Consider the following 14,853-nt stretch of genomic DNA (forward strand, 5'->3'; position numbering starts at 1 on the left):
TTAAGAATTCATTAAATATAATGAAAAAGAATGCAAAATATATGTAAATACAATCTAAAACTGAGATAAATATTAGACAATCAAGAATTAAAATAGTAATTGAATGGAAATGGAGACAAAATAATAACAAGATATCTTTTGATTTCAAGGCTATGCAAATATTTATTTGGAATTTATTCATCAATAGTTAATGCTCTCGAATTTTCATGACTTGAGTAACTACTAGTTATTAAAGTGAAGTAAAACTGAGGGAAAATGGATGGAGACATGATAAAAGAAGTTAATTTACCAGTGCATGTCCGGTTCTTCCTATCCTACGAGTATCAATGTCTCTAGCTATGTCATAGTTGACAACATTCTTGATTGACGGGATATCAAGACCTCTCGCTGTCATGAAAGAAAGAAAAGATAATTACAAATAGAAGTCTAAAAGGGGTGTGCCGAAACGTAGGGTGCGTTTATGCGCCACTCTTTTACCATAGAACCATGAATCATGATTTAAAATACGATTCTGCAGAATCACGATTGCGTTTAGTCAAAAGTAAAAGTAATCATTTTTCAAATCAAAAACATGAAACACGGAAAAAGGGGTATTTGGATAAACGTTTCTGCAGAATCACGTTCGGAAAAGGTCAGCTGAATATTACGGTGACTTGAATCATGATATCATTGTATTGGCCTACTTCCGCATTTATGCCATACTTCGCACTGGTATTCTCCGCTTTTGGTACAAACAGTAGCTGTGCACATGTATTGAAAATCGATGTTGTGAACCATTTCCAATTAAACCCACTTGGCAGTTGACCTATAATTCCTGGGTCAAACTGGGCACTATGATGTGCACTGGCTAGGCTTGAAGGGAGAAACAGCGTTGGCGAGAGGGTCAAGTTAGCCCCGATTCTGCAATTACCTTGATTTGTTTGTGTTTTCAATCATGATTCTGACTTGAGGTCACAGAAACGCAGCCTTAGACAGCAAATATGCAATGTCTGATAGCTAGCTATTTAAACTTATTTCCTACCTCTTACACCTGTTGCTACCAGCATTGGTATCAGTCTCCTCCCAATCTTTCCCCACATCTGTCTGTCTGTATGTCTTTCTTATCTTTCAATGATCCAATACTTTTTTTAAAGCCTACCAGTCCCTTGCACAACTATTCATTGATTCTACCTCAAACTTACCTGCTACATCCCTTGCAACTAAGATTGGTATAGCTCTCCTCTTGAAAGATGTAATGACTTCATTCCTCTCCAGCTGGTTCATATCTCCATGAAGCAAACCAATTGCAAATAAAAAACATCACAAAATATCAAATTAACTAATTTGGTGGTGAGTTTTATGGTTTTCCCTTTGAAAAGTGCTTGCAGTATGCATAGCAAAGGATCACTGACATAGCACCACACCAGATTCATTGCATAATCCACTGAATATCAATTTCTTCTTGGTCAGGAGCCTCCCAATCACAGAAGACATGTTTCAGAGTTCCAGTGTTGAAAATGGAATGAGTCATTAAGCAACATCTATGTGTCCAGTAATAAAATGCAGGTGTTTAAAGGGATGGTCCAGGCTGAAATTATGTATAGCTTAATAAATAGAGTAGAATTCACTGAGCAAAATGCCAAAAATTTCATCAAAATCGGATAACAAATAACAAAGTTATTGAATTTTAAAGTTTAGCAATATTTTGTGAAATCAGTCGTCATGAATATTCATTAGGTGGGCTGATGTCCGTGGTGATAGATTCTGGAAGACCCCACTTGGTAAACATCTTCTCCAAGATGCTAATGATTGATGTCGTAGTGACTGAGCTTGTTGCTGCTATCTCAGGCCACTTGCTATGGAGGTCGTGTACAACTAACAAAAATCGCTGACTTTGAGGAGCGGCTTGGACTTCCCCAAAGATGTCGACTTGAAGTTGCTGCCATGGCTTCTTCGGCCATGGGGTCGGCTGCAGTGGTGCTGGCCGCGGTTGAGTTTTCTCGCTGAGAGTACACGCTTCACAAGATCTGACGAGATCTTCTACGCGTCGATCGATCGCTGGCCACCAGATTGCTTCGCGACATCGTTGCTTCATCTTCACCACACCTGGATGACTTTCATGTGCGGTTTGTAACACACGATGTTGAAGCGATTTCGGGATTACCGCTCGGGTGCCACGGGCGATACACGTGTCGTCGAAGATAGCTAGCTCATTGCGAACACGATGATATGGAACGAGGTCTTCGGAAATCTCTCTAGGCCATGCTGTTTGGAGATAATGACAGACCTTCTGTAGAGTTGCATCTGCGGCTGACTCTGTTTTCAGCTGCTCACGCGTCACAAGCTTTGCGGTCACGTGAGAGATCACCATAAGAACGTAGTCTTCGACGTCGTCTTCGATGTCGCTTCTTGCATGGCTATCGCGATTGCTATTCGCGTTCGGTGTACGGCTAAGCATATGTACCTCTACGGTCGCAAGTTCACACTTCGTACTGACCATCAAGCCTTAACAACCTTGTTGAGCACTTCAGGATCTGGACACCGCCCACTCCGCATCTACAGATGGTCAGATCGACTGCACCAATATGATTTCAAGGTCGAATATCTCGCGGGTTCGCGCAACCGAGTAGCAGATATGCTTAGCCGTACACCGAACGCGAATAGCAATCGCGATAGCCATGCAAGAAGCGACATCGAAGACGACGTCGAAGACTACGTTCTTATGGTGATCTCTCACGTGACCGCAAAGCTTGTGACGCGTGAGCAGCTGAAAACAGAGTCAGCCGCAGATGCAACTCTACAGAAGGTCTGTCATTATCTCCAAACAGCATGGCCTAGAGAGATTTCCGAAGACCTCGTTCCATATCATCGTGTTCGCAATGAGCTAGCTATCTTCGACGACACGTGTATCGCCCGTGGCACCCGAGCGGTAATCCCGAAATCGCTTCAACATCGTGTGTTACAAACCGCACATGAAAGTCATCCAGGTGTGGTGAAGATGAAGCAACGATGTCGCGAAGCAATCTGGTGGCCAGCGATCGATCGACGCGTAGAAGATCTCGTCAGATCTTGTGAAGCGTGTACTCTCAGCGAGAAAACTCAACCGCGGCCAGCACCACTGCAGCCGACCCCATGGCCGAAGAAGCCATGGCAGCAACTTCAAGTCGACATCTTTGGGGAAGTCCAAGCCGCTCCTCAAAGTCAGCGATTTTTGTTAGTTGTACACGACCTCCATAGCAAGTGGCCTGAGATAGCAGCAACAAGCTCAGTCACTACGACATCAGTCATTAGCATCTTGGAGAAGATGTTTACCAAGTGGGGTCTTCCAGAATCTATCACCACGGACAATGGACCACAGTTCACGTCTGAACAGTTTGAAGAATTCCTAGCCGTTAATGGAATTCAACATCGCCTCACAACTCGCTACAACCCTCAAAGCAATGGCGGCGTAGAGCGTTTCAACCGGGTAATCAAGGAGAGCTTGAAAGCGAATCTCGCAGATGGAATGACCTTCGATAAGGCCATCCAGACCCTACTACGCACGTATCGCTCAACACCTCATTCGCTAACCGGAAAAACTCCAGCAGAGTTGATGTTGGGACGGAACCTCCGTATGCCATTCAACATCCTGAAACCACCGGTTTCAGAGCCTACAAGCACACAGGCTGAAGCGAGAGAGATTGAGAGGAAACAGCAAAGCATGAAAGCGTACACTGACAAACGCAGACGAGCAATCACACCGAAATTCGCTATCGGTGACTGGGTTCGTGTAAAGCGTCCAAATCGCAAGCACAAGCTAGCTTCGGGGGTATCGAAACCCAAACAGATCGTGAAGAAGCTCGGCTCGAATGCATTTGTACTAGATGACGGAACGCGATGGAACACCAGACGCCTTATCGCGAGCAAGCCAGGCAACATGAATGAAAGCGATTGGGAAGACACCTTTCTATTCCCTACAAGCACTGAAGATCAAGAGCAACAGCGAGCAGAACCGCGAACTGTTCGTCTTTCTCAGCGTCTAAGGAGACGACCTGGATATCTTCGAGATTACAGATCTTAAATCCTTAGAGCCGACAAGTATTGAGCATAGAAATTAAAAAACTGAAACGTTTAAGTTTTGGACTCATATGAAACAATTGCTCAATATAGGCTAATAAAATTTCAGGCTTGTTGTTAATAAACAAGTTTTATTTTCTGGACTCATAAACTTTTGAACTCATATCTGGACTTAGTTATATAACATTATTCATCTCTTTAAAGGAGGGAAATATGTTGTGTTTGTAAGACTGTGCTAACAGTCAACGTCGAGGGCTCAATCCCCTTTATGTACACATGATCTGAATATGATCGGACATCTTGGAATAGATTAAATCATCTCAACTTCTAAATTCATTGTATCTAGTTTTATGTCTCTGAGTTCCTAAATACTACAATGATGTCACATCTCCACTTGTTCTTTTGTATTTTATTATATGAAAATAGGTTTATTCAAATTTTTTCCTCCAAGAACTAGAAAAATTGGATTGTCAACTGATGTAGTGCATTAGATATTTATTGCTGCAACTTATTTCATTATAAGGAGACATATTATACACACAAGTATGAAATAATGAAAAAAATATGATTTTATGTAATAACATAAGAAAACGGAAAGTGGATATGTGACATCATCAGCCCACCTAATGAATATTCATGACGACTGTTTTCACAAAATATTGCTAAACTTTAAACTCCAATAACTTCATTATTTGTTATCCGATTTTGATGAAATTTTCAGCATTTTGCTCAGTGAATTCTACTCTGTGTATTAAGATATAGATATTTTCAGCCCGGACCATCCCTTTAAGGACGTTCCACAGTTAAAGTGAAATCCATGTCATTTTCACCAAACTTTGCACATAGATACTTTAGAACCTTAATATTCGAAATAGGCAAAAATTAACATAGGTCCATGTGCTTGATTTTTTGCTATAGAGCATCAAAGTTTACCCAAATTGATGTTCTTAAGAATTGCGCATTCAAAAGAATTTGGCATTTTTAGACCGCCCAAGATTACTACAATGAGTTTAAACCTCTATTACTCAGTCAAAATACATGAAAAAGTCATTAAATTTTGCAAGAGAGTTAATAATTGTATCGTTAGAATGGAGAATCTATTTATAGTGCTATTTGTTTGCAATTTTAAGTTTAACAGCACTGTCAGTTCTTAAAAAAGGCGTAAACGATAACAAAATCCCAATCTAAAAAATGTAAAATTTCAGGAACAACCTACAAACGTACAATAAATGCTGCACTTTATTCAAAATCCAAAATTTGCAGAGTTGTAGAGGAAGGTATACCTAAAAGATACAAACATAAAAAATAGGGGTTCATGTGCTTGTTTTTAAACTATCAGCGTTTTTATTAGAGCAAATAAGCTTTTTAAAACACCAAAAATGCGCCGAATGCTTTGTATCTATGTGAAGAAAAAATCAAAACCACTCTACCATTTATTCAAACTTGGGGTAATATTCGTGATTCTTGGCATCAATGCAAAATAAAGTATTTTGAAATTGTAGAAAATTTTTTTTTGAATGGTCCATGGAATTATTCCATTTTTTGGCTTCATGAAATAACGCATCGGATCTGCAGTTAAAGTGCAGAAGAAAAATCAGCTCATACCCGCAGCTAATTAATCACCTGTTCATCCATTGTGACGTCAGCGCGCAGAGTGTAAACTATGCGCAGATCATAATGCGCACAAACATAACTGTGAAACGTCCTTAATAAGACTTTTGAAGATTAGAGATTCAAGATAATTTATTGTCAAGTAGAACAAAAATCCGGGGGGGGGGGCAGTCAAATGTATGGCTGTACACACGCGTGGCCAAATTATTTCCAAACACCCCTAAACAAGTTTTTCTCTGTGTGCAACATAACCCCCAAAACAAATTTTTTGAATGCCCCCCCCCCCCCCTCCAGGAAAAAAATGCACAAAATTTGCTTTTAGGTACTTAAAAAGTGCTTGCCACATTTACTTCAACATACATACATGTATTATAAATTTGACAATCAAAACTTGAGATTTGCTAATAAATATAAATATGATTACAAATCGTGACAGATTAAAATTCAAAGATTTCAGCAGATAACAATTTGCTAGTGAATCCGAGCTTCAAAAAACTAGGTCTATGTTCTGAATTTGGTAATCTTTGTCAGATCTATGGTTTAAGAATTACAATCCTATCTTTGAAAACTCCTTGGATTCAATATTCATATGATGACTTTCTCTGTGAGAATAAAAAGAAAAATCATTTCTATTAAGCTCTGTCTAGTGACAGAACACCTTCCTTATTTTGGTAACTAATGAGCAATTAGTCATTATCTTCCAGAATCCTTGCTCTTCCTTACCTTCAAAATCTTTTCTCTTGAGGCTAGTGGCCAGGTCTTCTGCATTGATTTTCTTTGATACAAAAATCAGAACACTGCCCTCTGTGGTGAAGCGAACCAGCCGAGCAAGGAGCCACAGAAACTTCTTGGTTTGATCACTGAAGAATTCTACAACCCGTGTCACATCTTCGTTGGCCTGTTCACATAAATAAAATTCATAGGCATGAATTCACAAAGGTGGTTTTTAAAACCATTGGTTGAACCCATGGTTTATGCAGATTTCCAGTATAAAGTACGCTTTTACTGCATATATTAAAACATTTCAATGCTGATGTGCACTTTTGTCAGTGTGACAAATTTATGGATGTTGCCATGGTTAAGTACACTACATTATTCATGAGTCCACTGTTTAAAGAGTGGACTCATTCATTCAAAACAGTGGAAACCTTTATGTTTAGTGCCTCTCGCATTTCCTTCAGTTCAGTCTCAATGTGATTTACCCCCTCTGCAAAACCTGTTTTGACTTTCAATATCTTTGACCTTTGTCTCCAGGGCATCCATTCGATTGCAAAGACTGTCAAGTTGTGTGGACAGTTTATCAAGAGAAGGCGTGAATAACCAGTTGTCTCTTAGCATTTCAGACTGGCTTGGCATATCCTTGAGACTCTTCTTCTGGGGTTCTGAGAACCTAAGCCCACAGACGAAGATGCTGCTTTGGGCACCCTGGCAGACTCGGGGGCCGGGAGATTGTTGATCGCACTTCTCAGACTTCTTCAGGGTGTCCCCACGCGGTAACGACCGAAGCCAACAAATATCACAAAGGGAAGTAAACTCACAAAAAATAAAACATCAAATATGAGTTCAAAATGATCCAAGGGTCAATTTTAGATCACAGCATCTGAGCTTCTGATCCACTGGGTCTTAAAATAATTCAAATTAAACAGAATACTGCAGGGATCATAAAATCACACAGCCATCTCGGCCAAGTCAAACAACGCCCTAAATTTTGTGATTTGATATTGATTTCCTAATAAAATATAAAATTATTTTCAAAACAATAAGTACATATTTCTATGGTCCATACATTGAAAAAAGAATGCATAAAATCAAATTTATGAAATCAAATGGAAATGCAGGAAGGGATACTTACTCAACATCTGTCAATGCCTTAAAATGCACCCAACATTGATGGCTTAAGTGCTTGGTTTTTTTTCTACACTGCCCCTCTCTGCAACCCCCGATCTGGGCCACGCATCTCCTAGACACTTCACCATATTCCCTTTCAGGTCTTTGACGTATCATCTACATCAAGAAACAGAAAATGGAAAACAATCCTCCACAAATCAATTTTTAGGGAAAAAATACATGTCGACATTCGCATCTATTAAAAGTTTTCAACTCGATGCTTCAAAGGTAGTTCAATTTCATCGTTCAATTATTTTTATGTGATGAACAGTATATATTTCATGTGCAAGGGGGTTGTCTGAATCCCATCTATAAATGAAATATATATAATTCATCTTTATTTGCCATTAGCCATAAAACAAAACATCAAAACATTCACAATAGGCTTAATGAAGACAGAAAACATTTAAGTCGAAAAGAATAGAATTATAAAGAAAATGTGAAACTAAATGCTAATGGCAGGGCAAACAAAACTTAATGTATTAAGATATAAGAAGAAGGAAGGGAAAAGAAGAGAAGAGACAAAGGGAAAGAGAAAGAAAGGAAAGATAACAGAAGGAAGAAAGAAGGAAAGGAAGAGAAAGAAATTAAGAGGGTAAGAAAGGAGAACAAGTCATATCTTATGTGAGAAGTACATAATGTTAATGTTGCACACTAAAATTTCATATAATTTCTTATTTTGTACTTTAGAAAACGGTTCGGTTCATTTATGAATCAGTTCCATTATATTGTAGAAATGATAAAGATACATGCATGATGATAAATAACATAAAAAAAACAGGAAAATGAAGGAAAGGAAGAATAATGAGGTCTACTATTGAATCAGCTGTGGTACACACACTGCAGATGTGGGTCTACACATCTGCAGCCATAGTAGACCTAGTCTGCTATGCAGACTCGTTGAATCAGCTGTGGTACACACACTGCAGACGTGGGTCTACACATTTGCAGCCATAGTAGACCCAGTCTGCTATGCAGACTCGTTGAATCAGCTGTGGTACACACACTGCAGATGTGGGTCTACACATTTGCAGCCATAGTAGACCCAGTCTGCTATGCAGACTCGTTGAATCAGCTGTGGTACACACACTGCAGATGTGGGTCTACACATTTGCAGCCATAGTAGACCTAGTCTGCTATGCAGACTCGTTGAATCAGCTGTGGTACACACACTGCAGATGTGGGTCTACACATCTGCAGCCATAGTAGACCTAGTCTGCTATGCAGACTCGTTGAATCAGCTGTGGTACACACACTGCAGATGTGGGTCTACACATTTGCAGCCATAGTAGACCCAGTCTGCTATGCAGACTCATCGAATCAGCTGTGGTACACACACTGCAGACGTGGGTCTACACATTTGCAGCCATAGTAGACCCAGTCTGCTATGCAGACTCATCGAATCAGCTGTGGTACACACACTGCAGATGTGGGTCTACACATTTGCAGCCATAGTAGACCCAGTCTGCTATGCAGACTCATCGAATCAGCTGTGGTACACACACTGCAGACGTGGGTCTACACATTTGCAGCCATAGTAGACCCAGTCTGCTATGCAGACTCATCGAATCAGCTGTGGTACACACACTGCAGATGTGGGTCTCTACACATCTGCAGCCATAGTAGACCTAGTCTGCTATGCAGACTCATCGAATCAGCTGTGGTACACACACTGCAGATGTGGGTCTACACATTTGCAGCCATAGTAGACCTAGTCTGCTATGCAGACTCGTTGAATCAGCTGTGGTACACACACTGCAGACGTGGGTCTACACATTTGCAGCCATAGTAGACCCAGTCTGCAATGCAGACTCGTTGAATCAGCTGTGGTACACACACTGTAGATGTGGGTCTATATACACATCTGCAGCCATAGTAGACCTAGTCTGCTATGCAGACTCATCGAATCAGCTGTGGTACACACACTGCAGATGTGGGTCTACACATTTGCAGCCATAGTAGACCTAGTCTGCTATGCAGACTCGTTGAATCAGCTGTGGTACACACACTGCAGACGTGGGTCTACACATTTGCAGCCATAGTAGACCCAGTCTGCAATGCAGACTCGTTGAATCAGCTGTGGTACACACACTGCAGACGTGGGTCTACACATTTGCAGCCATAGTAGACCCAGTCTGCAATGCAGACTCGTTGAATCAGCTGTGGTACACACACTGTAGATGTGGGTCTACACATCTGCAGCCATAGTAGACCTAGTCTGCTATGCAGACTCGTTGAATCAGCTGTGGTACACACACTGTAGATGTGGGTCTACACATCTGCAGCCATAGTAGACCTAGTCTGCTATGCAGACTCATCGAATCAGCTGTGGTACACACACTGCAGACGTGGGTCTACACATTTGCAGCCATAGTAGACCCAGTCTGCTATGCAGACTCGTTGAATCAGCTGTGGTACACACACTGCAGATGTGGGTCTACACATCTGCAGCCATAGTAGACCTAGTCTGCTATGCAGACTCGTTGAATCAGCTGTGGTACACACACTGTAGATGTGGGTCTACACATCTGCAGCCATAGTAGACCTAGTCTGCTATGCAGACTCATCGAATCAGCTGTGGTACACACACTGCAGACGTGGGTCTACACATTTGCAGCCATAGTAGACCCAGTCTGCTATGCAGACTCGTTGAATCAGCTGTGGTACACACACTGCAGATGTGGGTCTACACATTTGCAGCCATAGTAGACCTAGTCTGCTATGCAGACTCGTTGAATCAGCTGTGGTACACACACTGCAGATGTGGGTCTACACATTTGCAGCCATAGTAGACCTAGTCTGCTATGCAGACTCGTTGAATCAGCTGTGGTACACACACTGCAGACGTGGGTCTACATTTGTAGACTAGCTCTAATATGCATTCAAAGTAAAAATGCAACAAATACCTTCATAGAGTGTTCTTTGATGTGCTATTCTAGTCACCTGGTCTATTCATTTTTGTCATCCTGCTATGTAAGGCAAGCTTACGTAATATCTTGCTTTGAAATCTGCCTATACTATCATAATGAAAGAAATGAAAGGTCATTTGACTGAAATTGTCCATGAAGTAACTACATGAAGAACTGGTCTATTTAAGAGAGAATTTCTAAGCATTGAAACTGTATGTCATCGCCCTGGGAATGGATCATTGTTCCAATGGTAAGCTTTCTACTCACCTATAGTATGGAATGTTTAGGCTGCGTATAGAAAAGAAAAACTAATTGCCCCACCCTTCAATTTGAATGGTTGCAGTTCCAGTCCAATTATGGCATTTCAATTAAACTGCATTAAAGGTTGAATACAATACATTTTTATGTTTCTCAAGTCTGCTCTCAAATATTCAGAGGGTCTGCCTAAGAAACTTGGAAAGAAATACATCAATTTGTATTATTTGATGGAAATTGATCAATAGGTTATTTCGGATGTTTTCTGCAGACATTAAACTGATTCAAGTACCTGTTGATCAATGGAAATAACTTTCTATAGAAAGCACTGAATGAAATTATCTAAAGCATCTGCTTAATTATGGAGAGTAGTTTTGTATAAAAGCTTTGAACACAATTACCTGAGGAATCTGCTTACAAACATATTCAATGGAAATACTCTTGAATCATTTTGAATTCAAAAGCATTTCACCCCCTTGAGTGCTGTATGCGCATGTAAAGCTTGGATAGAAGAAACTTAACTTCAAAAGCATTCCTCAATAATGGGAAAAAGTAACAATGTTCACAGACAGGGTTTACTGTAAATTGATAAAATCACTGAATATTTAATGAAATTGTTATCATTCTCTACCCCCTCCTTTTTATTTTTGAGGATTCAGGGGTAATATTCCCTGAAAAATATTCTGTGAATAATAAAATATCAGAGCAATGGTTTTCACTCACTTGTTTTGGTGCATCATAAAAAGATTGAATGGTCATTCTAGATGCAAATGAAAATAAAACACTTCATGATATTTTCCCTTTTAAATCTTGTTATGAAGTTAAAATAAAATCATGATTAAGGTTAGGGTCATTGAGCAATATAAATACTTTTCTCTGCTTCTCAGCTCTTAATTGATTCCTAATCACAACTGGAGGTCAATCTTCAGGTTTGGATATTTAGAACACCATGCTTTTAAATTTAAATCAATTTTGGTACAAAATATATCAAGCAATGGTGTAAATTCCTTAGTCAAATATTGATAAATGAATACCAGACAATTAAAGTAATAACTGCAAAAGGAATGTTATGAGAATTCTCTCCAACACTCAAATCCCTGATGAAACTTGGAAAAACTAAAATTATAGCAATGTAAAATGATAAATGCCAAAATACATTTTCTTGAATGTACATGTATGTGGGCAAAATAAAGCATCTACGCAATTCCACGGTGGTACCGTACAACCTAAAGGGATAGCAACAGTGATCTCGTGCAAACTTATGATACATTTGGGCAATTCCAAGCAAAAGTGGACATTTTCCAAAAATTTATATTGGCTCTATTTGAAATCTGGATCAAATTTTTTTATCAAAACTCATATGGAATTTCATAAATACAAAAGGGGAACATAATTAGCCACAATTTTTTTCTTACGCACCTCCTTATAGGAGAATCCAAACCATACAAAAAATGCTATACATGGGACTACATATATTGTTTTTTACTTAATTTCAATTTAACAGAAAACTATTGCTTGTTTTGTAAAACTTTTGTCTGGATAATCTGAAGGTCATCATTTTACATCATATCAAACAAATATGTTAAAATATAAGTTCATTTTACATTGCCCGTGAGTCTGGATCCCGGGGGGGGGCCACTTCCATTGACGAGTGGATACCATGCGCGACCACGGGGTCTCGAAAAGCACCCTAAACACGTATTTTCCATGTTCTGAAAATGCACCCCTTAACAAGTATTGGCGTCTGAAACCCTACCCTTAACAAGTATTGGAAACAAAACTATACTCTTGGCAAGTATTCCTTGAAATGAACCCCTAAACAAGTATATTTTATTGTTGTGTCACGGGTCCGTCGGTCGTCGGTTTTACCTAATTTACACACCATTTGGTTTAGTAAGGTCCCACCTTCCTCACCTCGCGCAAATCGGGACTCTAAACACGTAGTGTTGGGGCAAAAAGGACATCCTTTATACAACATTTTAATTTTGTTTTATCATCCCCGCAATGTGACCCTAAACACGTAACTTTCCTAGCGAAATAGATACCCTTTTTTCATTATTTTTGTGTTTTTGACACCCTTATCACGTTACGTACGTAACGTGCCCTATCTTGAAAAGAGACATCCTTTTTACGTGTTTTCTTGGTCGCGCATGGTATCCACTCGTCAATGTAAGTGGCCCCCCCGGGGTCTGGATATTTCTGATGTCACTCCGTAACCGGGTATGGGTTTACGTTAAGTCGTAATTAATGAAATAATACACCAATTTTTTTATGTAATGCAGCATATTAAAGCTAGAACATAGAATCCAATCAATAAATCAAAACTATGATAGCAATTCAAGATTCACAGAGTTTGAGCAAAATGTTTTTTCCTAAAATATGCATGTCCATTTTGCGTCAGTCCGTAACCATGTTTATGAATATTCATATCTCATTAATTCAGTGGATTAGAATAACAAATGTTTTGAAAAGTGGGTTTCAGCAACTACTGTCAGGAACCAGTTCTTGGCAAATAACTATTCAAATATGGGTGATAACTGATATCTTTGTTGAATGCACAAAAATTGTGTCTGATTGTCACTCCGTAACCGTGGAACTGCGAATTTGCAGGTCATTGCAACAGAGGCCTTGACAATTAAGGTTAAGGGATAGCTACAGCACTATCCCAGCAGACTGCACGCTTACATGTAATCTGGATGAGGATTAAATCATAACAAAATCAACCCAATCTTATTTACAACAATATTTACATGTACAACAAACAAATTAAATTGAATGGTATTTTCTGAACTATCAGAAATGTCATCGGACATGACAGTCGTCTTTACAATTTACAGTGTCAGCTCTCAACTCTGTTTTTGCTGGAGTGGCTTCTCTTTCGACCACTTTAGAACTTTGAAATAAAGGATCAGAAATAACATCTTTACACTGCTCCTTTGCAGATCATACAGAAATGATAGGTGCATTAACAATTAAACATGGTAGGCCTACTAGTACTGTCTTGGTAAATACCGTACTCCGTAGTCGTAGAATAATTCTCTTCCCAAGAAAAAATAAATATATAACCCAATTCCAATTTCTAAAGAGGTATTTACCTGGTATTGGTAACTTTATCAAAAGTACTGTACGGTGGCTACTGGAGTTAGATGGCTACATTTAGGGTTCAACTACACAGGTGTTATCTTACAAATTGACACTGAACTTGAAGTCTATCAGTTTAGGGCTAGGGTGGAACTGCCCAAGAGCACATGGCCCACTTTGGACTCTTAACTTATATCTCTCCTGATCCTCAGCTCCTTTCCAAAATCATCTCATCAATAAACATAATCATTGACCAATCAGGAAATAGTGTATCCTCTGGGCGGACACACTGACACACTCTATCTGCATTACATGAAACATAGAATAAATCAATGACCAATCAGCAAAGGGTGTGTAGTGTATCAGCTGAGTGTGTGCATGCACCCTGCATCCACGTTACATAATACACAGTGCATTAATGAGTACGTTATATTCATAGACATGCATCAATGTGTGTAACAGAGAACATGACTGCACAGAGGGGCACAGAGATAAGGGCCCTGTTGTCAACGAGTTACGATTGATCCGATCAATCGTAACTCTATGGAAATCCATCAGTGTCATAATATTTTCTACGAAAAGTTTGCACAATGTCCTCTTTATGCAAAGAGAAGCGCAGTAAATTTTCAAGAAAACAATGAATGCATGCATATACATCACAGCTAGAAAATATTTTGAACAAACATGCATAATAGATGTTGACATTGCTGGCCGTCCATAGTTGTGATTGATCGGATCAATCGTAACTCTTTGTACAACAGGGCCCAGGTCAACTCCATGTCTAAATAAAGAAGTGAAATTTACAAAGACAGAGCTGATGAATTGAATTGCATCTAACATTCCAACTAGTTTATAGAAAGTTCTCTGACCTATAGAATACTGAACTGCATCAAAAGCTGTGGTATGTAAATTCGAAGTTCTCTGACCTATGGAAATAAGGCTCTACACTCTACAGTAGGATTTTCTTGGGAAAATGTAGAAATAAAGTATTCACCTATATATGGTAAATCCAGAAAACAGGAAGATTATTTTTATATGGTGACCAAAATGAAATATAATATTCACTAGGCATAAA

General features: G+C 39.4%; 1 long non-coding RNA gene across 2 annotated transcripts; it reads right to left on the reverse strand.

Moving 5' to 3' along the window:
* Nucleotides 1-298: 298 nt before the first annotated feature.
* On the reverse strand, nucleotides 299-13,933 carry LOC129279060 (uncharacterized). Of its 2 annotated transcripts, none has more exons than XR_010296075.1 (5): nucleotides 13,793-13,933; nucleotides 7,499-7,650; nucleotides 6,370-6,544; nucleotides 1,182-1,265; nucleotides 299-387 (listed from the first exon to the last, which is right to left on the reverse strand). It is a non-coding gene; the product is annotated as an uncharacterized LOC129279060 (long non-coding RNA). The 2 variants fall into 2 exon arrangements; XR_010296076.1 differs by lacking the exon at nucleotides 13,793-13,933 and adding an exon at nucleotides 10,477-10,545.
* Nucleotides 13,934-14,853: the final 920 nt, after the last annotated feature.

Source organism: Lytechinus pictus, chromosome 16, assembly GCF_037042905.1.
Source record: "Lytechinus pictus isolate F3 Inbred chromosome 16, Lp3.0, whole genome shotgun sequence".
NCBI classification, from domain to species: Eukaryota; Metazoa; Echinodermata; class Echinoidea; order Temnopleuroida; family Toxopneustidae; genus Lytechinus; species Lytechinus pictus.